Source organism: Bos grunniens, chromosome 9 (genome assembly GCF_055505025.1).
Source record: "Bos grunniens cultivar Pamir isolate PY7600 chromosome 9, Bosgru_T2T1.0, whole genome shotgun sequence".
NCBI lineage: Eukaryota > Metazoa > Chordata > Mammalia > Artiodactyla > Bovidae > Bos > Bos grunniens.
Genome location: NC_141173.1, coordinates 105102211 through 105125000, shown reverse-complemented (window position 1 = coordinate 105125000; position 22790 = coordinate 105102211).

Sequence of the window (22790 nt, the reverse complement as noted above, 5' to 3'; positions counted from 1 at the left end):
GGGTACGCGAACCCTAACCCTAACCCTAACCCGGCCTCGGGGCCGGGGGTGCGGGGTGTCGGGGAGACGGGGTGCGCGAACCCGAACCCTAACCCTAACCCTAACCCAAACCCGGGCTCCGGGCTGGGGGTGCGGGGTGTCGGGGGGCAGGGGTACGCGAACCCTAACCCTAACCGTAACCCGGCCTCCGGGCCGGGGGTGCGGGGTGTCGGGGGGAAGGGGTACGCGAACCCTAACCCTAACCCGGCCTCGGGTGTGGGGGTGCGGGATGTCGGGGGGAAGGGGGACGCGAACCCTAACCCTAACCCGGCCTCGGGGCTGGGGGTGCGGGGTGTCGGGGGGCAGGGGTACGCGAACTCTAACCCTAACCCTAACCCTAACCCGGCCTCGAGGCCGGGGGTGCGGGGTGTCGGGGGGCAGGGGTACGCGAACCCTAACCCTAACCCTAACCCGGCCTCTGGGCCTGGGGTGCGGGGTGTCGGGGGGAAGGGGTACGCGAACCCTAACCTTAACCCTAACCCTAACCCGGCCTCGGGTGTGGGGGTGCGGGGTGTCGGGGGGAAGGGGTACGCGAACCCTAACCCTAACCCTAACCCTAACCCGGCCTCGGGTGTGGGGGTGCGGGGTGTCGGGGGAAGGGGTACGCGAACCCTAACCCTAACCCGGCCTCGGGGCTGGGGATGCGGGGTGTCGGGGGGCAGGGGTACGCGAACTCTAACCCTGACCCGGCCTCGGGGCCGGGGGCTTGGGATGTCGGGGAGACGGGGTGCGCGAACCCTAACCCTAACCCTAACTCGGCCTCGGGGCCAGGGGTGCGGGGTGTCGGGGAGACGGGGTGCGCGAACCCTAACCCTAAACCTAACCCTAACCCGGCCTCGAGGGTGGGGGTGCGGGGTGTCGGGGGGCAGTTGTACGCGAACCCTAACCCTAACCCTAACCCGGCCTCGGGGCTGGGGGTGCGGGGTGTCGGGGGGAAGGGGTACGCAAACCCTAACCCTAACCCTAACCCGGCCTCGGGGCTGGGGGTGCGGGGTGTCGGGGGGCAGGGGTACGCGAACCCTAACCCTAACCCGGCCTCGAGGGTGGGGGTGCGGGGTGTCGGGGGGAAGGGGTACGCGAACCCTAACCCTAACCATAACCCGGCCTCGAGGGTGGGGGTGCGGGGTGTCGGGGGGAAGGGGTTCGCGAACCCTAACCCTAACCCGGCCTCGGGGCTGGGGGTGCGGGGTGTCGGGGAGACGGGGTGCGTGAACCCTAACGCTAACCCTAACCCTAACCCTAACCCGGCCTCCGGGCTGGCGGTGCGGGGTGTCGGGGGGCAGGGGTACGCGAACCCTAACCCTAACCCTAACCCGGCCTCGGGGCTGGGGGTGCGGGGTGTCGGGGGGCAGGGGTACGCGAACCCTAACGCTAACCCTAACCCTAACCCTAACCCGGCCTCGAGGGTGGGGGTGCGGGGTGTCGGGGGGAAGGGGTACGCGAACCCTAACCCTAACCCTAACCCGGCCTCGGGGCTGGGGATGCGGGGTGTCGGGGGGCAGGGGTACGCGAACCCTAACCCTAACCCTAACCCGGCCTCGAGGGTGGGGGTGCGGGGTGTCGGGGGGAAGGGGTACGCGAACCCTAACCCTAACCCTAACCCTAACCCGGCCTCGGGTGTGGGGGTGCGGGGTGTCGGGGGGAAGGGGTACGCGAACCCTAACCCTAACCCGGCCTCGGGGCTGGGGATGCGGGGTGTCGGGGGGCAGGGGTACGCGAACTCTAACCCTGACCCGGCCTCGGGGCCGGGCGCTTGGGATGTCGGGGAGACGGGGTGCGCGAACCCTAACCCTAACCCTAACTCGGCCTCGGGGCCGGGGGTGCGGGGTGTCGGGGAGACGGGGTGCGCGAACCCTAACCCTAAACCTAACCCTAACCCGGCCTCGAGGGTGGGGGTGCGGGGTGTCGGGGGGCAGTTGTACGCGAACCCTAACCCTAACCCTAACCCGGCCTCGGGGATGGGGGTGCGGGGTGTCGGGGGGAAGGGGTACGCAAACCCTAACCCTAACCCTAACCCGGCCTCGGGGCTGGGGGTGCGGGGTGTCGGGGGGCAGGGGTACGCGAACCCTAACCCTAACCCGGCCTCGAGGGTGGGGGTGCGGGGTGTCGGGGGGAAGGGGTACGCGAACCCTAACCCTAACCCTAACCCGGCCTCGAGGGTGGGGGTGCGGGGTGTCGGGGGGAAGGGGTTCGCGAACCCTAACCCTAACCCGGCCTCGGGGCTGGGGGTGCGGGGTGTCGGGGAGACGGGGTGCGTGAACCCTAACGCTAACCCTAACCCTAACCCTAACCCGGCCTCCGGGCTGGCGGTGCGGGGTGTCGGGGGGCAGGGGTACGCGAACCCTAACCCTAACCCTAACCCGGCCTCGGGGCTGGGGGTGCGGGGTGTCGGGGGGCAGGGGTACGCGAACCCTAACGCTAACCCTAACCCTAACCCTAACCCGGCCTCGAGGGTGGGGGTGCGGGGTGTCGGGGGGAAGGGGTACGCGAACCCTAACCCTAACCCTAACCCGGCCTCGGGGCTGGGGATGCGGGGTGTCGGGGGGCAGGGGTACGCGAACCCTAACCCTAACCCTAACCCGGCCTCGGGGCTGGGGGTGCGGGGTGTCGGGGGGCAGGGGTACGCGAACCCTAACCCTAACCCGGCCTCGAGGGTGGGGGTGCGGGGTGTCGGGGGGAAGGGGTACGCGAACCCTAACCCTAACCCGGCCTCGAGGGTGGGGGTGCGGGGTGTCGGGGGGAAGGGGTACGCGAACCCTAACCCTAACCCGGCCTCGGGGCTGGGGGTGCGGGGTGTCGGGGGGCAGGGGTATGCGAACCCTAACCCTAACCCGGCCTCGGGGCCGGGGGTGCGGGGTGTCGGGGAGACGGGGTGCGCGAACCCTAACCCTAACCCTAACCCGGCCTCGGGGCCGGGGGTGCGGGGTGTCGGGGAGACGGGGTGCGCGAACCCTAACCCTAACCCTAACCCTAACCCGGCCTCGAGGGTGGGGGTGCGGGGTGTCGGGGGGCAGGGGTACGCGAACCCTAACCCTAACCCTAACCCGGCCTCGAGGGTGGGGGTGCAGGGTGTCGGGGGGAAGGGGTACGCGAACCCTAACCCTAACCCTAACCCGGCCTCGGGGCTGGGGGTGCGGGGTGTCGCGGAGACGGGGTGCACGAACCCTAACGCTAACCCTAACACTAAACCTAACCCGGCCTCCGGGCTGGGGGTGCGGGGTGTCGGGGAGACGGGGTACGCGAACCCTAACCCTAACCCTAACCGTAACCCAAACCCGGGCTCCGGGCTGGGGGTGCGGGGTGTCGGGGGGAAGGGGGACGCGAACCCTAACCCTAACCCTAACCCTAACCCGGCCTCGAGGCCGGGGGTGCGGGGTGTCGGGGGGCAGGGGTACGCGAACCCTAACCCTAACCCTAACCCGGCCTCCGGGCCGGGGGTGCGGGGTGTCGGGGGGAAGGGGTATGCGAACCCTAACCCTAACCCTAACCCTAACCCGGCCTCGGGTGTGGGGGTGCGGGATGTCGGGGGGAAGGGGGACGCGAACCCTAACCCTAACCCGGCCTCGGGGCTGGGGGTGCGGGGTGTCGGGGGGCAGGGGTACGCGAACTCTAACCCTAACCCTAACCCTAACCCGGCCTCGAGGCCAGGGGTGCGGGGTGTCGGGGGGCAGGGGTACGCGAACCCTAACCCTAACCCTAACCCGGCCTCCGGGCCGGGGGTGCGGGGTGTCGGGGGGAAGGGGTACGCGAACCCTAACCCTAACCCTAACCCTAACCCGGCCTCGGGGCTGGGGGTGCGGGGTGTCGGGGGGAAGGGGTACGCGAACCCTAACCCTAACCCTAACCCTAACCCGGCCTCGGGTGTGGGGGTGCGGGGTGTCGGGGGGAAGGGGTACGCGGACCCTAACCCTAACCCGGCCTCGGGGCTGGGGATGCGGGGTGTCGGGGGGCAGGGGTACGCGAACCCTAACCCTAAACCGGCCTCGGGGCCGGGGGTGCGGGGTGTCGGGGAGACGGGGTGCGCGAACCCTAACCCTAACCCTAACCCTAACCCGGCCTCGAGGGTGGGGGTGCGGGGTGTCGGGGGGCAGTTTTACGCGAACCCTAACCCTAAGCCTAACCCGGCCTCGGGGCTGGGGATGCGGGGTGTCGGGGGGCAGTTGTACGCGAACCCTAACCCTAACCCTAACACGGCCTCGGGGCTGGGGATGCGGGGTGTCGGGGGGCAGGGGTACGCGAACCCTAACCCTAACCCGGCCTCGAGGGTGGGGGTGCGGGTTGTCGGGGGGAAGGGGTACGCGAACCCTAACCCTAACCCTAACCCGGCCTCGAGGGTGGGGGTGCGGGATGTCGGGGGGAAGCGGTATGCGAACCCTAACCCTAACCCGGCCACGGGGCTGTGGGTGCGGGGTGTCGGGGAGACGGGGTGCGTGAACCCTAACGCTAACCCTAACCCTAACCCTAACCCGGCCTCGAGGGTGGGGGTGCGGGGTGTCGGGGGGCAGGGGTACGCGAACCCTAACCCTAACCCTAACCCGGCCTCGGGGCTGGGGGTGCGGGGTGTCAGGGGGCAGGGGTACGCGAACCCTAACGCTAACCCTAACCCTAACCCTAACCCGGCCTCGAGGGTGGGGGTGCGGGGCGTCGGGGGGAAGGGGTACGCGAACCCTAACCCTAACCCTAACCCGGCCTCGGGGCTGGGGATGCGGGTTGTCGGGGGGCAGGGGTACGCGAACCCTAACCCTAACCCGGCCTCGGGGCTGGGGGTGCGGGGTGTCGGGGGGCAGGGGTACGCGAACCCTAACCCTAACCCGGCCTCGGGGCCGGGGGTGCGGGGTGTCGGGGAGACGGGGTGTGCGAACCCTAACCCTAACCCTAACCCGGCCTCGGGGCCGGGGGTGCGGGGTGTCGGGGGGAAGGGGTACGCGAACCCTAACCCTAACCCTAACCCGGCCTCGGGGCTGGGGATGCGGGGTGTCGGGGGGCAGGGGTACGCGAACCCTAACCCTAACCCGGCCTCGAGGGTGGGGGTGCGGGGTGTCGGGGGGAAGGGGTACGCGAACCCTAACCCTAACCCTAACCCGGCCTCGAGGGTGGGGGTGCGGGGTGTCGGGGGGAAGGGGTACGCGAACCCTAACCCTAACCCTAACCCGGCCTCGGGGCCGGGGGTGCGGGGTGTCGGGGAGACGGGGTGCGCGAACCCTAACCCTAACCCTAACCCTATCCCGGCCTCGAGGGTGGGGGTGCGGGGTGTCGGGGGGCAGGGGTACGCGAACCCTAACCCTAACCCGGCCTCGAGGGTGGGGGTGCGGGGTGTCGGGGGGAAGGGGTACGCGAACCCTAACCCTAACCCTAACCCGGCCTCGAGGGTGGGGGTGCGGGGTATCGGGGGGAAGGGGTACGCGAACCCTAACCCTAAGCCTAACCCGGCCTCGGGGCTGGGGGTGCGGGGTGTCGGGGAGACGGGGTGCGCGAACCCTAACCCTAACCCTAACCCTAACCCGGCCTCGAGGGTGGGGGTGCGGGGTGTCGGGGGGAAGGGGTACGCGAACCCTAACCCTAACCCTAACCCGGCCTCGGGGCTGGGGGTGCGGGGTGTCGCGGAGACGGGGTGCACGAACCCTAACGCTAACCCTAACCCTAACCCTAACCCGGCCTCCAGGCTGGGGGTGCGGGGTGTCGGGGAGACGGGGTGCGCGAACCCTAACCCTAACCCTAACCCAAACGCGGGCTCCGGGCTGGGGGTGCGGGGTGTCGGGGGGAAGGGGGACGCGAACCCTAACCCTAACCCTATCCCTAACCCGGCCTCGAGGCCGGGGGTGCGGGGTGTCGGGGGGAAGGGTACGCGAACCCTAACCCTAACCCTAACCCTAACCCGGCCTCGAGGCCGGGGGTGCGGGGTGTCGGGGGGAAGGTGTACGCGAACCCTAACCCTAACCCTAACCCTAACCCGGCCTCGGGTGTGGGGGTGCGGGGTGTCGGGGGGAAGGGGTACGCGAACCCTAACCCTAACCCTAACCCTAACCCGGCCTCGGGTGTGGGGGTGCGGGGTGTCGGGGGGAAGGGGTACGCGAACCCTAACCCTAACCCGGCCTCGGGGCTGGGGATGCGGGGTGTCGGGGGGCAGGGGTACGCGAACTCTAACCCTAACCCGGCCTCGGGGCCGGGGGTGTGGGATGTCGGGGAGACGGGGTGCGCGAACCCTAACCCTAACCCTAACCCGGCCTCGGGGCCGGGGGTGCGGGGTGTCGGGGAGACGGGGTGCGCGAACCCTAACCCTAACCCTAACCCGGCCTCGAGGGTGGGGGTGCGGGGTGTCGGGGGGCAGTTGTACGCGAACCCTAACCCTAACCCTAACCCGGCCTCGGGGCTGGGGGTGCGGGGTGTCGGGGGGAAGGGGTACGCAAACCCTAACCCTAACCCTAACCCGGCCTCGGGGCTGGGGGTGCGGGGTGTCGGGGGGAAGGGGTACGCAAACCCTAACCCTAACCCGGCCTCGAGGGTGGGGGTGCGGGGTGTCGGGGGGAAGGGGTACGCGAACCCTAACCCTAACCCTAACCCGGCCTCGAGGGTGGGGGTGCGGGGTGTTGGGGGGAAGGGGTACGCGAACCCTAACCCTAACCCGGCCTCGGGGCTGGGGGTGCGGGGTGTCGGGGAGACGGGGTGCGTGAACCCTAACACTAACCCTAACCCTAACCCTAACCCGGCCTCCGGGCTGGGGGTGCGGGGTGTCGGGGGGCAGGGGTACGCGAACCCTAACGCTAACCCTAACCCTAACCCTAACCCGGCCTCGGCGCCGGGGGTGCGGGTTGTCGGGGAGACGGGGTGCGCGAACCCTAACGCTAACCCCAACCCTAACCCTAACCCGGCCTCGAGGGTGGGGGTGCGGGGTGTCGGGGGGAAGGGGTACGCGAACCCTAACCCTAACCCTAACCCGGCCTCGGGGCTGGGGATGCGGGGTGTCGGGGGGCAGGGGTACGCGAACCCTAACCCTAACCCTAACCCGGCCTCGGGGCTGGGGGTGCGGGGTGTCGGGGGGCAGGGGTACGCGAACCCTAACCCTAACCCGGCCTCGAGGGTGGGGGTGCGGGGTGTCGGGGGGGAGGGGTACGCGAACCCTAACCCTAACCCTAACCCGGCCTCGAGGGTGGGGGTGCGGGGTGTCGGGGGGAAGGGGTACGCGAACCCTAACCCTAACCCGGCCTCGGGGCTGGGGGTGCGGGGTGTCGGGGGGCAGGGGTACGCAAACCCTAACCCTAACCCGGCCTCGGGGCCGGGGGTGCGGGGTGTCGGGGAGACGGGGTGCGCGAACCCTAACCCTATCCCTAACCCGGCCTCGGGGCCGGGGGTGCGGGGTGTCGGGGAGACGGGGTGCGCAAACCCTAACCCTAACCCTAACCCTAACCCGGCCTCGAGGGTGGGGGTACGGGGTGTCAGGGGGGAGGGGTACGCGAACCCTAACCCTAACCCTAACCCGGCCTCGGGGCTGGGGGTGCGGGGTGTCGGGGGGCAGGGGTACGCGAACTCTAACCCTAACCCTAACCCTAACCCGGCCTCGAGGCCGGGGGTGCGGGGTGTCGGGGGGCAGGGGTACGCGAACCCTAACCCTAACCCTAACCCGGCCTCTGGGCCGGGGGTGCGGGGTGTCGGGGGGAAGGGGTACGCGAACCCTAACCTTAACCCTAACCCTAACCCGGCCTCGGGTGTGGGGGTGCGGGGTGTCGGGGGGAAGGGGTACGCGAACCCTAACCCTAACCCTAACCCTAACCCGGCCTCGGGTGTGGGGGTGCGGGGTGTCGGGGGGAAGGGGTACGCGAACCCTAACCCTAACCCGGCCTCGGGGCTGGGGATGCGGGGTGTCGGGGGGCAGGGGTACGCGAACTCTAACCCTGACCCGGCCTCGGGGCCGGGGGCTTGGGATGTCGGGGAGACGGGGTGCGCGAACCCTAACCCTAACCCTAACTCGGCCTCGGGGCCGGGGGTGCGGGGTGTCGGGGAGACGGGGTGCGCGAACCCTAACCCTAACCCTAACCCTAACCCGGCCTCGAGGGTGGGGGTGCGGGGTGTCGGGGGGCAGTTGTACGCGAACCCTAACCCTAACCCTAACCCGGCCTCGGGGCTGGGGGTGCGGGGTGTCGGGGGGAAGGGGTACGCAAACCCTAACCCTAACCCTAACCCGGCCTCGGGGCTGGGGGTGCGGGGTGTCGGGGGGCAGGGGTACGCGAACCCTAACCCTAACCCAGCCTCGAGGGTGGGGGTGCGGGGTGTCGGGGGGAAGGGGTACGCGAACCCTAACCCTAACCCTAACCCGGCCTCGAGGGTGGGGGTGCGGGGTGTCGGGGGGAAGGGGTACGCGAACCCTAACCCTAACCCTAACCCGGCCTCGGGTGTGGGGGTGCGGGGTGTCGGGGGGAAGGGGTGCGTGAACCCTAACGCTAACCCTAACCCGGCCTCGGGGCTGGGGGTGCGGGGTGTCGGGGGGCAGGGGTACGTGAACCCTAACGCTAACCCTAACCCTAACCCGGCCTCGAGGCCGGGGGTGCGGGGTGTCGGGGGGAAGGGTACGCGAACCCTAACCCTAACCCTAACCCTAACCCGGCCTCGAGGCCGGGGGTGCGGGGTGTCGGGGGGCAGGGGTACGCGAACCCTAACCCTAACCCTAACCCGGCCTCCGGGCCGGGGGTGCGGGGTATCGGGGGGAAGGGGTACGCGAACCCTAACCCTAACCCTAACCCTAACCCGGCCTCGGGTGTGGGGGTGCGGGATGTCGGGGGGAAGGGGGACGCGAACCCTAACCCTAACCCGGCCTCGGGGCTGGGGGTGCGGGGTGTCGGGGGGCAGGGGTACGCGAACTCTAACCCTAACCCTAACCCTAACCCGGCCTCGAGGCCGGGGGTGCGGGGTGTCGGGGGGCAGGGGTACGCGAACCCTAACCCTAACCCTAACCCGGCCTCCGGGCCGGGGGTGCGGGGTGTCGGGGGGAAGGGGTACGCGAACCCTAACCCTAACCCTAACCCTAACCCGGCCTCGGGGCTGGGGGTGCGGGGTGTCGGGGGGAAGGGGTACGCGAACCCTAACCCTAACCCTAACCCTAACCCGGCCTCGGGTGTAGGGGTGCGGGGTGTCGGGGGGAAGGGGGACGCGAACCCTAACCCTAACCCTATCCCTAACCCGGCCTCGAGGCCGGGGGTGCGGGGTGTCGGGGGGAAGGGTACGCGAACCCTAACCCTAACCCTAACCCTAACCCGGCCTCGGGGCTGGGGGTGCGGGGTGTCGGGGGGCAGGGGTACGCGAACCCTAACCCTAACCCGGCCTCGAGGGTGGGGGTGCGGGGTGTCGGGGGGGAGGGGTACGCGAACCCTAACCCTAACCCTAACCCGGCCTCGAGGGTGGGGGTGCGGGGTGTCGGGGGGAAGGGGTACGCGAACCCTAACCCTAACCCGGCCTCGGGGCTGGGGGTGCGGGGTGTCGGGGGGCAGGGGTACGCAAACCCTAACCCTAACCCGGCCTCGGGGCCGGGGGTGCGGGGTGTCGGGGAGACGGGGTGCGCGAACCCTAACCCTAACCCTAACCCGGCCTCGGGGCCGGGGGTGCGGGGTGTCGGGGAGACGGGGTGCGCAAACCCTAACCCTAACCCTAACCCTAACCCGGCCTCGAGGGTGGGGGTACGGGGTGTCGGGGGGGAGGGGTACGCGAACCCTAACCCTAACCCTAACCCGGCCTCGGGGCTGGGGGTGCGGGGTGTCGGGGGGCAGGGGTACGCGAACTCTAACCCTAACCCTAACCCTAACCCGGCCTCGAGGCCGGGGGTGCGGGGTGTCGGGGGGCAGGGGTACGCGAACCCTAACCCTAACCCTAACCCGGCCTCTGGGCCGGGGGTGCGGGGTGTCGGGGGGAAGGGGTACGCGAACCCTAACCTTAACCCTAACCCTAACCCGGCCTCGGGTGTGGGGGTGCGGGGTGTCGGGGGGAAGGGGTACGCGAACCCTAACCCTAACCCTAACCCTAACCCGGCCTCGGGTGTGGGGGTGCGGGGTGTCGGGGGGAAGGGGTACGCGAACCCTAACCCTAACCCGGCCTCGGGGCTGGGGATGCGGGGTGTCGGGGGGCAGGGGTACGAAAACTCTAACCCTGACCCGGCCTCGGGGCCGGGGGCTTGGGATGTCGGGGAGACGGGGTGCGCGAACCCTAACCCTAACCCTAACTCGGCCTCGGGGCCGGGGGTGCGGGGTGTCGGGGAGACGGGGTGCGCGAACCCTAACCCTAACCCTAACCCTAACCCGGCCTCGAGGGTGGGGGTGCGGGGTGTCGGGGGGCAGTTGTACGCGAACCCTAACCCTAACCCTAACCCGGCCTCGGGGCTGGGGGTGCGGGGTGTCGGGGGGAAGGGGTACGCAAACCCTAACCCTAACCCTAACCCGGCCTCGGGGCTGGGGGTGCGGGGTGTCGGGGGGCAGGGGTACGCGAACCCTAACCCTAACCCGGCCTCGAGGGTGGGGGTGCGGGGTGTCGGGGGGAAGGGGTACGCGAACCCTAACCCTAACCCTAACCCGGCCTCGAGGTTGGGGGTGCGGGGTGTCGGGGGGAAGGGGTTCGCGAACCCTAACCCTAACCCGGCCTCGGGGCTGGGGGTGCGGGGTGTCGGGGAGACGGGGTGCGTGAACCCTAACGCTAACCCTAACCCTAACCCTAACCCGGCCTCCGGGCTGGGGGTGCGGGGTGTCGGGGGGCAGGGGTACGCGAACCCTAACCCTAACCCTAACCCGGCCTCGGGGCTGGGGGTGCGGGGTGTCGGGGGGCAGGGGTACGCGAACCCTAACGCTAACACTAACCCTAACCCGGCCTCGAGGGTGGGGGTGCGGGGTGTCGGGGGGAAGGGGTACGCGAACCCTAACCCTAACCCTAACCCGGCCTCGGGGCTGGGGATGCGGGGTGTCGGGGGGCAGGGGTACGCGAACCCTAACCCTAACCCTAACCCGGCCTCGGGGCTGGGGGTGCGGGGTGTCGGGGGGCAGGGGTACGCGAACCCTAACCCTAACCCGGCCTCGAGGGTGGGGGTGCGGGGTGTCGGGGGGAAGGGGTACGCGAACCCTAACCCTAACCCTAACCCGGCCTCGAGGGTGGGGGTGCGGGGTGTCGGGGGGAAGGGGTACGCGAACCCTAACCCTAACCCGGCCTCGGGGCTGGGGGTGCGGGGTGCCGGGGGGCAGGGGTACGCGAACCCTAACACTAACCCGGCCTCGGGGCCGGGGGTGCGGGGTGTCGGGGAGACGGGGTGCGCGAACCCTAACCCTAACCCTAACCCGGCCTCGGGGCCGGGGGTGTGGGGTGTCGGGGAGACGGGGTGCGCGAACCCTAACCCTAACCCTAACCCTAACCCGGCCTCGAGGGTGGGGGTGCGGGGTGTCGGGGGGAAGGGGTACGCGAACCCTAAACCTAACCCTAACCCGGCCTCGAGGGTGGGGGTGCAGGGTGTCGGGGGGAAGGGGTACGCGAACCCTAACCCTAACCCTAACCCGGCCTCGGGGCTGGGGGTGCGGGGTGTCGCGGAGACGGGGTGCACGAACCCTAACGCTAACCCTAACACTAACCCTAACCCGGCCTCCGGGCTGGGGGTGCGGTGTGTCGCGGAGACGGGGTGCGCGAACCCTAACCCTAACCCTAACCGTAACCCAAACCCGGGCTCCGGGCTGGGGGTGCGGGGTGTCGGGGGGAAGGGGGACGCGAACCCTAACCCTAACCCTAACCCTAACCCGGCCTCGAGGCCGGGGGTGCGGGGTGTCGGGGGGCAGGGGTACGCGAACCCTAACCCTAACCCTAACCCGGCCTCCGGGCCGGGGGTGCGGGGTGTCGGGGGGAAGGGGTATGCGAACCCTAACCCTAACCCTAACCCTAACCCGGCCTCGGGTGTGGGGGTGCGGGATGTCGGGAGGAAGGGGGACGCGAACCCTAACCCTAACCCGGCCTCGGGGCTGGGGGTGCGGGGTGTCGGGGGGCAGGGGTACGCGAACTCTAACCCTAACCCTAACCCTAACCCGGCCTCGAGGCCGGGGGTGCGGGGTGTCGGGGGGCAGGGGTACGCGAACCCTAACCCTAACCCTAACCCGGCCTCCGGGCCGGGGGTGCGGGGTGTCGGGGGGAAGGGGTACGCGAACCCTAACCCTAACCCTAACCCTAACCCGGCCTCGGGGCTTGGGGTGCGGGGTGTCGGGGGGAAGGGGTACGCGAACCCTAACCCTAACCCTAACCCTAACCCGGCCTCGGGTGTGGGGGTGCGGGGTGTCGGGGGGAAGGGGTACGCGGACCCTAACCCTAACCCGGCCTCGGGGCTGGGGATGCGGGGTGTCGAGGGGCAGGGGTACGCGAACCCTAACCCTAAACCGGCCTCGGGGCCGGAGGTGCGGGGTGTCGGGGAGACGGGGTGCGCGAACCCTAACCCTAACCCTAACCCTAACCCGGCCTCGAGGGTGGGGGTGCGGGATGTCGGTGGGCAGTTTTACGCGAACCCTAACCCTAACCCTAACCCGGCCTCGGGGCTGGGGGTGCGGGGTGTCGGGGGGCAGTTGTACGCGAACCCTAACCCTAACCCTAACCCGGCCTCGGGGCTGGGGATGCGGGGTGTCGGGGGGCAGGGGTACGCGAACCCTAACCCTAACCCGGCCTCAAGGGTGGGGGTGCGGGGTGTCGGGGGGAAGGGGTACGCGAACCCTAACCCTAACCCTAACCCGGCCTCGAGGGTGGGGGTGCGGGGTGTCGGGGGGAAGGGGTATGCGAACCCTAACCCTAACCCGGCCTCGGGGCTGGGGGTGCGGGGTGTCGGGGAGACGGGGTGCGTGAACCCTAACGCTAACCCTAACCCTAACCCTAACCCGGCCTCGAGGGTGGGGGTGCGGGGTGTCGGGGGGCAGGGGTACGCGAACCCTAACCCTAACCCTAACCCGGCCTCGGGGCTGGGGGTGCGGGGTGTCGGGGGGCAGGGGTACGCGAACCCTAACGCTAACCCTAACCCTAACCCGGCCTCGAGGCCGGGGGTGCGGGGTGTCGGGGGGAAGGGTACGCGAACCCTAACCCTAACCCTAACCCTAACCCGGCCTCGAGGCCGGGGGTGCGGGGTGTCGGGGGGCAGGGGTACGCGAACCCTAACCCTAACCCTAACCCGGCCTCCGGGCCGGGGGTGCGGGGTATCGGGGGGAAGGGGTACGCGAACCCTAACCCTAACCCTAACCCTAACCCGGCCTCGGGTGTGGGGGTGCGGGATGTCGGGGGGAAGGGGGACGCGAACCCTAACCCTAACCCGGCCTCGGGGCTGGGGGTGCGGGGTGTCGGGGGGCAGGGGTACGCGAACTCTAACCCTAACCCTAACCCTAACCTGGCCTCGCGGCCGGGGGTGCGGGGTGTCGGGGGGCAGGGGTACGCGAACCCTAACCCTAACCCTAACCCGGCCTCCGGGCCGGGGGTGCGGGGTGTCGGGGGGAAGGGGTACGCGAACCCTAACCCTAACCCTAACCCTAACCCGGCCTCGGGGCTGGGGGTGCGGGGTGTCGGGGGGAAGGGGTACGCGAACCCTAACCCTAACCCTAACCCTAACCCGGCCTCGGGTGTGGGGGTGCGGGGTGTCGGGGGGAAGGGGGACGCGAACCCTAACCCTAACCCTATCCCTAACCCGGCCTCGAGGCCGGGGGTGCGGGGTGTCGGGGGGAAGGGTACGCGAACCCTAACCCTAACCCTAACCCTAACCCGGCCTCGAGGCCGGGGGTGCGGGGTGTCGGGGGGCAGGGGTACGCGAACCCTAACCCTAACCCTAACCCGGCCTCCGGGCCGGGGGTGCGGGGTGTCGGGGGGAAGGGGTACGCGAACCCTAACCCTAACCCGGCCTCGGGTGTGGGGGTGCGGGATGTCGGGGGGAAGGGGGACGCGAACCCTAACCCTAACCCGGCCTCGGGGCTGGGGGTGCGGGTTGTCGGGGGGCAGGGGTACGCGAACTCTAACCCTAACCCTAACCCTAACCCGGCCTCGAGACCGGGGGTGCGGGGTGTCGGGGGGCAGGGGTACGCGAACCCTAACCCTAACCCTAACCCGGCCTCCGGGCCGGGGGTGCGGGGTGTCGGGGGGAAGGGGTACGCGAACCCTAACCCTAACCCTAACCCTAACCCTAACCCGGCCTCGGGTGTGGGGGTGCGGGGTGTCGGGGGGAAGGGGTACGCGAACCCTAACCCTAACCCTAACCCTAACCCGGCCTCGGGTGTGGGGGTGCGGGGTGTCGGGGGGAAGGGGTACGCGAACCCTAACCCTAACCCGGCCTCGGGGCTGGGGATGCGGGGTGTCGGGGGGCAGGGATACGCGAACTCTAACCCTAACCCGGCCTCGGGGCCGGGGGTGTGGGATGTCGGGGAGACGGGGTGCGCGAACCCTAACCCTAACCCTAACCCGGCCTCGGGGCCGGGGGTGCGGGGTGTCGGGGAGACGGGGTGCGCGAACCCTAACCCTAACCCTAACCCGGCCTCGAGGGTGGGGGTGCGGGGTGTCGGGGGGCAGTTGTACGCGAACCCTAACCCTAACCCTAACCCGGCCTCGGGGCTGGGGGTGCGGGGTGTCGGGGCGAAGGGGTACGCAAACCCTAACCCTAACCCTAACCCTAACCCGGCCTCGAGGGTGGGGGTGCGGGGTGTCGGGGGGCAGGGGTAGGCGAACCCTAACCCTAACCCTAACCCGGCCTCGGGGCTGGGGGTGCGGGGTGTCGGGGGGCAGGGGTACGCGAACCCTAACGCTAACCCTAACCCTAACCCGGCCTCGAGGCCGGGGGTGCGGGGTGTCGTGGGGAAGGGTACGCGAACCCTAACCCTAACCCTAACCCTAACCCGGCCTCGAGGCCGGGGGTGCGGGGTGTCGGGGGGCAGGGGTACGCGAACCCTAACCCTAACCCGGCCTGGGGTGTGGGGGTGCGGGATGTCGGGGGGAAGGGGGACGCGAACCCTAACCCTAACCCGGCCTCGGGGCTGGGGGTGCGGGTTGTCGGGGGGCAGGGGTACGCGAACTCTAACCCTAACCCTAACCCTAACCCGGCCTCGAGACCGGGGGTGCGGGGTGTCGGGGGGCAGGGGTACGCGAACCCTAACCCTAACCCTAACCCGGCCTCCGGGCCGGGGGTGCGGGGTGTCGGGGGGAAGGGGTACGCGAACCCTAACCCTAACCCTAACCCTAACCCGGCCTCGGGTGTGGGGGTGCGGGGTGTCGGGGGGAAGGGGTACGCGAACCCTAACCCTAACCCTAACCCTAACCCGGCCTCGGGTGTGGGGGTGCGGGGTGTCGGGGGGAAGGGGTACGCGAACCCTAACCCTAACCCGGCCTCGGGGCTGGGGATGCGGGGTGTCGGGGGGCAGGGGTACGCGAACTCTAACCCTAACCCGGCCTCGGGGCCGGGGGTGTGGGATGTCGGGGAGACGGGGTGCGCGAACCCTAACCCTAACCCTAACCCGGCCTCGGGGCCGGGGGTGCGGGGTGTCGGGGAGACGGGGTGCGTGAACCCTAACGCTAACCCTAACCCTAACCCGAACCCGGCCTCCGGGCTGGGGGTGCGGGGTGTCGGGGGGCAGGGGTACGCGAACCCTAACCCTAACCCTAACCCGGCCTCGGGGCTGGGGGTGCGGGGTGTCGGGGGGCAGGGGTACGCGAACCCTAACGCTAACCCTAACCCTAACCCTAACCCGGCCTCGGGGCCGGGGGTGCGGGGTGTCGGGGAGACGGGGTGCGCGAACCCTAACGCTAACCCTAACCCTAAACCTAACCGGGCCTCGAGGGTGGGGGTGCGGGGTGTCGGGGGGAAGGGGTACGCGAACCCTAACCCTAACCCTAAACCGGCCTCGGGGCTGGGGATGCGGGGTGTCGGGGGGCAGGGATACGCGAACCCTAACCCTAACCCTAACCCGGCCTCGGGGCTGGGGGTGCGGGGTGTCGGGGGGCAGGGGTACGCGAACCCTAACCCTAACCCGGCCTCGAGGGTGGGGGTGCGGGGTGTCGGGGGGGAGGGGTACGCGAACCCTAACCCTAACCCTAACCCGGCCTCGAGGGTGGGGGTGCGGGGTGTCGGGGGGAAGGGGTACGCGAACCCTAACCCTAACCCGGCCTCGGGGCTGGGGGTGCGGGGTGTCGGGGGGCAGGGGTACGCGAACCCTAACCCTAACCCGGCCTCGGGGCCGGGGGTGCGGGGTGTCGGGGAGACGGGGTGCGCGAACCCTAACCCTAACCCTAACCCGGCCTCGGGGCCGGGGGTGCGGGGTGTCGGGGAGACGGGGTGCGCAAACCCTAACCCTAACCCTAACCCTAACCCGGCCTCGAGGGTGGGGGTGCGGGGTGTCGGGGGGCAGGGGTACGCGAACCCTAACCCTAACCCTAACCCGGCCTCCGGGCCGGGGGTGCGGGGTGTCGGGGGGAAGGGGTACGCGAACCCTAACCCTAACCCTAACCGGCCTCGGGTGTGGGGGTGCGGGGTGTCGGGGGGAAGGGGTACGCGAACCCTAACCCTAACCCTAACCCTAACCCGGCCTCGGGTGTGGGGGTGCGGGGTGTCGGGGGGAAGGGGTACGCGGACCCTAACCCTAACCCGGCCTCGGGGCTGGGAATGCGGGGTGTCGGGGGGCAGGGGTACGCGAACTCTAACCCTAACCCGGCCTCGGGGCCGGGGGTGCGGGGTGTCGGGGAGACGGGGTGCGCGAACCCTAACCCTAACCCTAACCCTAACCCGGCCTCGGGGCTGGGGGTGCGGGGTGTCGGGGGGCAGTTGTACGCGAACCCTAACCCTAACCCTAACCCGGCCTCGGGGCTGGGGGTGCGGGGTGTCGGGGGGCAGGGATACGCGAACCCTAACCCTAACCCGGCATCGAGGGTGGGGGTGCGGGGTGTCAGGGGGAAGGGGTAGGCGAACCCTAACCCTAACCCTAACCCGGCCTCGAGGGTGGGGGTGCGGGGTGTCGGGGGGAAGGGGTATGCGAACCCTAACCCTAACCCGGCCTCGGGGCTGGGGGTGCGGGGTGTCGGGGAGACGGGGTGCGTGAACCCTAACGCTAACCCTAACCCTAACCCTAACCCGGCCTCGAGGGTGGGGGTGCGGGGTGTCGGGGGGCAGCGGTATGCGAACCCTAACCCTAACCCTAACCCGGCCTCGGGGCTGGGGGTGCGGGGTGTCGGGGGGCAGGGTTACACGAACCCTAACGCTAACCCTAACCCTAACCCTAACCCGGCCTCGAGGGTGGGGGTGCGGGGTGTCGGGGGGAAGGGGTACGCGAACCCTAACACTAACCCTAACCCGGCCTCGGGGCTGGGGATGCGGGGTGTCGGGGGGCAGGGGTACGCGAACCCTAACCCTAACCCGGCCTCGGGGCTGGGGGTGCGGGGTGTCGGGGGGCAGGGGTACGCGAACCCTAACCCTAACCCGGCCTCGGGGCCGGGGGTGCGGGGTGTCGGGGAGACGGGGTGTGTGAACCCTAACCCTAACCCTAACCCGGCCTCGGGGCCGGGGGTGCGGGGTGTCGGGGAGACGGGGTGCGCGAACCCTAACCCTAACCCTAACCCTAACCCGGCCTCGAGGGTGGGGGTGCGGGGTGTCGGGGGGCAGGTGTACGCGAACCCTAACCCTAACCCGGCCTCGAGGGTGGGGGTGCGGGGTGTCGGGGAGAAGGGGTACGCGAACCCTAACCCTAACCCTAACCCGGCCTCGAGGGTGGGGGTGCGGGGGGTCGGGGGGAAGGGGTACGCGAACCCTAACCCTAAGCCTAACCCGGCCTCGGGGCTGGGGGTGCGGGGTGTCGGGGAGACGGGGTGCGCGAACCCTAACCCTAACCCTAACCCTAACCCGGCCTCGAGGGTGGGGGTGCGGGGTGTCGGGGGGAAGGGGTACGCGAACCCTAACCCTAAGCCTAACCCGGCCTCGGGGCTGGGGGTGCGGGGTGTCGGGGAGACGGGGTGCGCGAACCCTAACCCTAACTCTAACCCTAACCTGGCCTCGAGGGTGGGGGTTCGGGGTGTCGGGGGGAAGGGGTACGCGAACCCTAACCATAACCCTAACCCGGCCTCGGGGCTGGGGGTGCGGGGTGTCGCGGAGACGGGGTGCACGAACCCTAACGCTAACCCTAACCCTAACCCTAACCCGGCCTCCGGGCTGGGGGTGCGGGGTGTCGGGGAGACGGGGTGCGCGAACCCTAACCCTAACCCTAACCCAAACCCGGGCTCCGGGCTGGGGGTGCGGGGTGTCGGGGGGAAGGGGGACGCGAACCCTAACCCTAACCCTAACCCGGCCTCCGGGCCGGGGGTGCGGGGTATCGGGGGGAAGGGGTACGCGAACCCTAACCCTAACCCGGCCTCGGGTGTGGGGGTGCGGGATGTCGGGGGGAAGGGGGACGCGAACCCTAACCCTAACCCGGCCTCGGGTGTGGGGGTGCGGGATGTCGGGGGGAAGGGGGACGCGAACCCTAACCCTAACCCGGCCTCCGGGCCGGGGGTGCGGGGTGTCGGGGGGAAGGGGTACGCGAACCCTAACCCTAACCCGGCCTCGGGTGTGGGGGTGCGGGATGTCGGGGGGAAGGGGGACGCGAACCCTAACCCTAACCCGGCCTCGGGGCTGGGGGTGCGGGTTGTCGGGGGGCAGGGGTACGCGAACTCTAACCCTAACCCTAACCCTAACCCGGCCTCGAGGCCGGGGGTGCGGGGTGTCGGGGGGCAGGGGTACGCGAACCCTAACCCTAACCCTAACCCGGCCTCCGGGCCGGGGGTGCGGGGTGTCGGGGGGAAGGGGTACGCGAACCCTAACCCTAACCCTAACCCTAACCCTAACCCGGCCTCGGGTGTGGGGGTGCGGGGTGTCGGGGGGAAGGGGTACGCGAACCCTAACCCTAACCCTAACCCTAACCCGGCCTCGGGTGTGGGGGTGCGGGGTGTCGGGGGGAAGGGGTACGCGAACTCTACCCCTAACCCGGCCTCGGCGCCGGGGGTGCGGGATGTCGGGGAAACGGGGTGCGCGAACCCTAACCCTAACCCTAACCCGGCCTCGGGGCCGGGGGTGCGGGGTGTCGGGGAGACGGGGTGCGCGAACCCTAACCCCAACCCTAACCCGGCCTCGAGGGTGGGGGTGCGGGGTGTCGGGGGGCAGTTGTACGCGAACCCTAACCCTAACCCTAACCCGGCCTCGGGGCTGGGGGTGCGGGGTGTCGGGGGGAAGGGGTACGCAAACCCTAACCCTAACCCTAACCCGGCCTCGGGGCTGGGGGTGCGGGGTGTCGGGGGGCAGGGGTACGCGAACCCTAACCCTAACCCGGCCTCGAGGGTGGGGGTGCGGGGTGTCGGGGGGAAGGGGTACGCGAACCCTAACCCTAACCCTAACCCGGCCTCGAGGGTGGGGGTGCGGGGTGTCGGGGGGAAGGGGTACGCGAACCCTAACCCTAACCCGGCCTCGGGGCTGGGGGTGCGTGGTGTCGGGGAGACGGGGTGCGTGAACCCTAACGCTAACCCTAACCCTAACCCTAACCCGGCCTCCGGGCTGGGGGTGCGGGGTGTCGGGGGGCAGGGTTACGCGAACCCTAACCCTAACCCTAACCCGGCCTCGGGGCTGGGGGTGCGGGGTGTCGGGGGGAAGGGGTACGCGAACCCTAACGCTAACCCTAACCCTAACCCTAACCCGGCCTCGGGGCCGGGGGTGCGGGGTGTCGGGGAGACGGGGTGCGCGAACCCTAACGCTAACCCTAACCCTAACCCTAACCCGGCCTCGAGGGTGGGGGTGCGGGGTGTCCGGGGGAAGGGGTACGCGAACCCTAACCCTAACCCTAACCCGGCCTCGGGGCTGGGGGTGCGGGGTGTCGGGGGGCAGGGGTACGCGAACCCTAACCCTAACCCGGCCTCGAGGGTGGGGGTGCGGGGTGTCGGGGGGAAGGGGTACGCGAACCCTAACCCTAACCCGGCCTCGGGGCTGGGGGTGCGGGGTGTCGGGGGGCAGGGGTACGCGAACCCTAACCCTAACCCGGCCTCGGGGCCGGGGGTGCGGGGTGTCGGGGAGACGGGGTGCGCAAACCCTAACCCTAACCCTAACCCTACCCCGGCCTCGAGGGTGGGGGTGCGGGGTGTCGGGGGGCAGGGGTACGCGAACTCTAACCCTTACCCTAACCCGGCCTCGAGGGTAGGGGTGCAGGGTGTCGGGGGGAAGGGGTACGCGAACCCTAACCCTAACCCGGCCTCGGGGCTGGGGGTGCGGGGTGTCGGGGAGACGGGGTGCGTGAACCCTAACGCTAACCCTAACCCTAACCCTAACCCGGTCTCCGGGCTGGGGGTGCGGGGTGTCGGGGGGCAGGGGTACGCGAACCCTAACCCTAACCCGGCCTCGGGGCTGGGGGTGCGGGGTGTCGGGGAGACGGGGTGCGTGAACCCTAACGCTAACCCTAACCCTAACCCTAACCTGGCCTCCGGGCTGGGGGTGCGGGGTGTCGGGGGGAAGGGGTACGCGAACCCTAACCCTAACCCGGCCTCGGGGCTGGGGGTGCGGGGTGTCGGGGAGACGGGGTGCGTGAACCCTAACGCTAACCCTAACCCTAACCCTAACCCGGCCTCGGGGCTGGGGGTGCGGGGTGTCGGGGAGACGGGGTGCGTGAACCCTAACGCGAACCCTAACCCTAACCCTAACCCGGCCTCCGGGCTGGGGGTGCGGGGTGTCGGGGGGCAGGGGTACGCGAACCCTAACCCTAACCCTAACCCGGCCTCGGGGATGGGGGTGCGGGGTGTCGGGGGGCAGGGGTACGCGAACCCTAACCCTAACCCTAACCCGGCCTCGGGGCCGGGGGTGCGGGGTGTCGGGGAGACGGGGTGCGCGAACCCTAACGCTAACCCTAACCCTAACCCTAACCCGGCCTCGAGGGTGGGGGTGCGGGGTGTCGGGGGGAAGGGGTACGCGAACCCTAACCCTAACCCTAACCCGGCCTCGGGGCTGGGGATGCGGGGTGTCGGGGGGCAAGGGTACGCGAACCCTAACCCTAAACCTAACCCGGCCTCGGGGCTGGGGGTGCGGGGTGTCGAGGGGCAGGGGTACGCGAACCCTAACCCTAACCCGGCCTCGAGGGTGGGGGTGCGGGGTGTCGGGGGGAAGGGATACGCGAACCCTAACCCTAACCCTAACCCGGCCTCGAGGGTGGGGGTGCGGGGTGTCGGGGGGAAGGGGTACGCGAACCCTAACCCTAACCCGGCCTCGGGGCTGGGGGTGCGGGGTGTCGGGGGGCAGGGGTACGCGAACCCTAACCCTATCCCGGCCTCGGGGCCGGGGGTGCGGGGTGTCGGGGAGACGGGGTGCGCGAACCCTAACCTAACCCTAACCCGGCCTCGGGGCCGAGGGTGCGGGGTGTCGGGGAGACGGGGTGCGCGAACCCTAACCCTAACCCTAACCCTAACCCGGCCTCGAGGGTGGGGGTGCGGGGTGTCGGGGGGCAGGGGTACGCGAACCCTAACCCTAACCCGGCCTCGAGGGTGGGGGTGCAGAGTGTCGGGGGGAAGGGGTACGCGAACCCTAACCCTAACCCTAACCCGGCCTCGGGGCTGGGGGTGCGGGGTGTCGGGGGGCAGGGGTACGCAAACCCTAACCCTAACCCGACCTCGAGGGTGGGGGTGCGGGGTGTCGGGGGGAAGGGGTACGCGAACCCTAACCCTAACCCTAACCCGGCCTCGAGGGTGGGGGTGCGGGGTGTCGGGGGGAAGGGGTACGCGAACCCTAACCCTAACCCTAACCCGGCCTCGGGGCCGGGGGTGCGGGGTGTCGGGGAGACGGGGTGCGCGAACCCTAACCCTAACCCTAACCCTAACCCGGCCTCGAGGGTGGGGGTGCGGGGTGTCGGGGGGCAGGGGTACACGAACCCTAACCCTAACCCTAACCCAACCCTAACCCTAACCCTAACCCAACCCTAACCCTAACCCTAACCCTAACCCGGCCTCCGGGCCGGGGGTGCGGGGTGTCGGGGGGAAGGGGTACGCGAACCCTAACCCTAACCCTAACCGGCCTCGGGTGTGGGGGTGCGGGGTGTCGGGGGGAAGGGGTACGCGAACCCTAACCCTAACCCTAACCCTAACCCGGCCTCGGGTGTGGGGGTGCGGGGTGTCGGGGGGAAGGGGTACGCGGACCCTAACCCTAACCCGGCCTCGGGGCTGGGAATGCGGGGTGTCGGGGGGCAGGGGTACGCGAACTCTAACCCTAACCCGGCCTCGGGGCCGGGGGTGCGGGGTGTCGGGGAGACGGGGTGCGCGAACCCTAACCCTAACCCTAACCCTAACCCGGCCTCGGGGCTGGGGGTGCGGGGTGTCGGGGGGCAGTTGTACGCGAACCCTAACCCTAACCCTAACCCGGCCTCGGGGCTGGGGGTGCGGGGTGTCGGGGGGCAGGGATACGCGAACCCTAACCCTAACCCGGCATCGAGGGTGGGGGTGCGGGGTGTCAGGGGGAAGGGGTAGGCGAACCCTAACCCTAACCCTAACCCGGCCTCGAGGGTGGGGGTGCGGGGTGTCGGGGGGAAGGGGTATGCGAACCCTAACCCTAACCCGGCCTCGGGGCTGGGGGTGCGGGGTGTCGGGGAGACGGGGTGCGTGAACCCTAACGCTAACCCTAACCCTAACCCTAACCCGGCCTCGAGGGTGGGGGTGCGGGGTGTCGGGGGGCAGCGGTATGCGAACCCTAACCCTAACCCTAACCCGGCCTCGGGGCTGGGGGTGCGGGGTGTCGGGGGGCAGGGTTA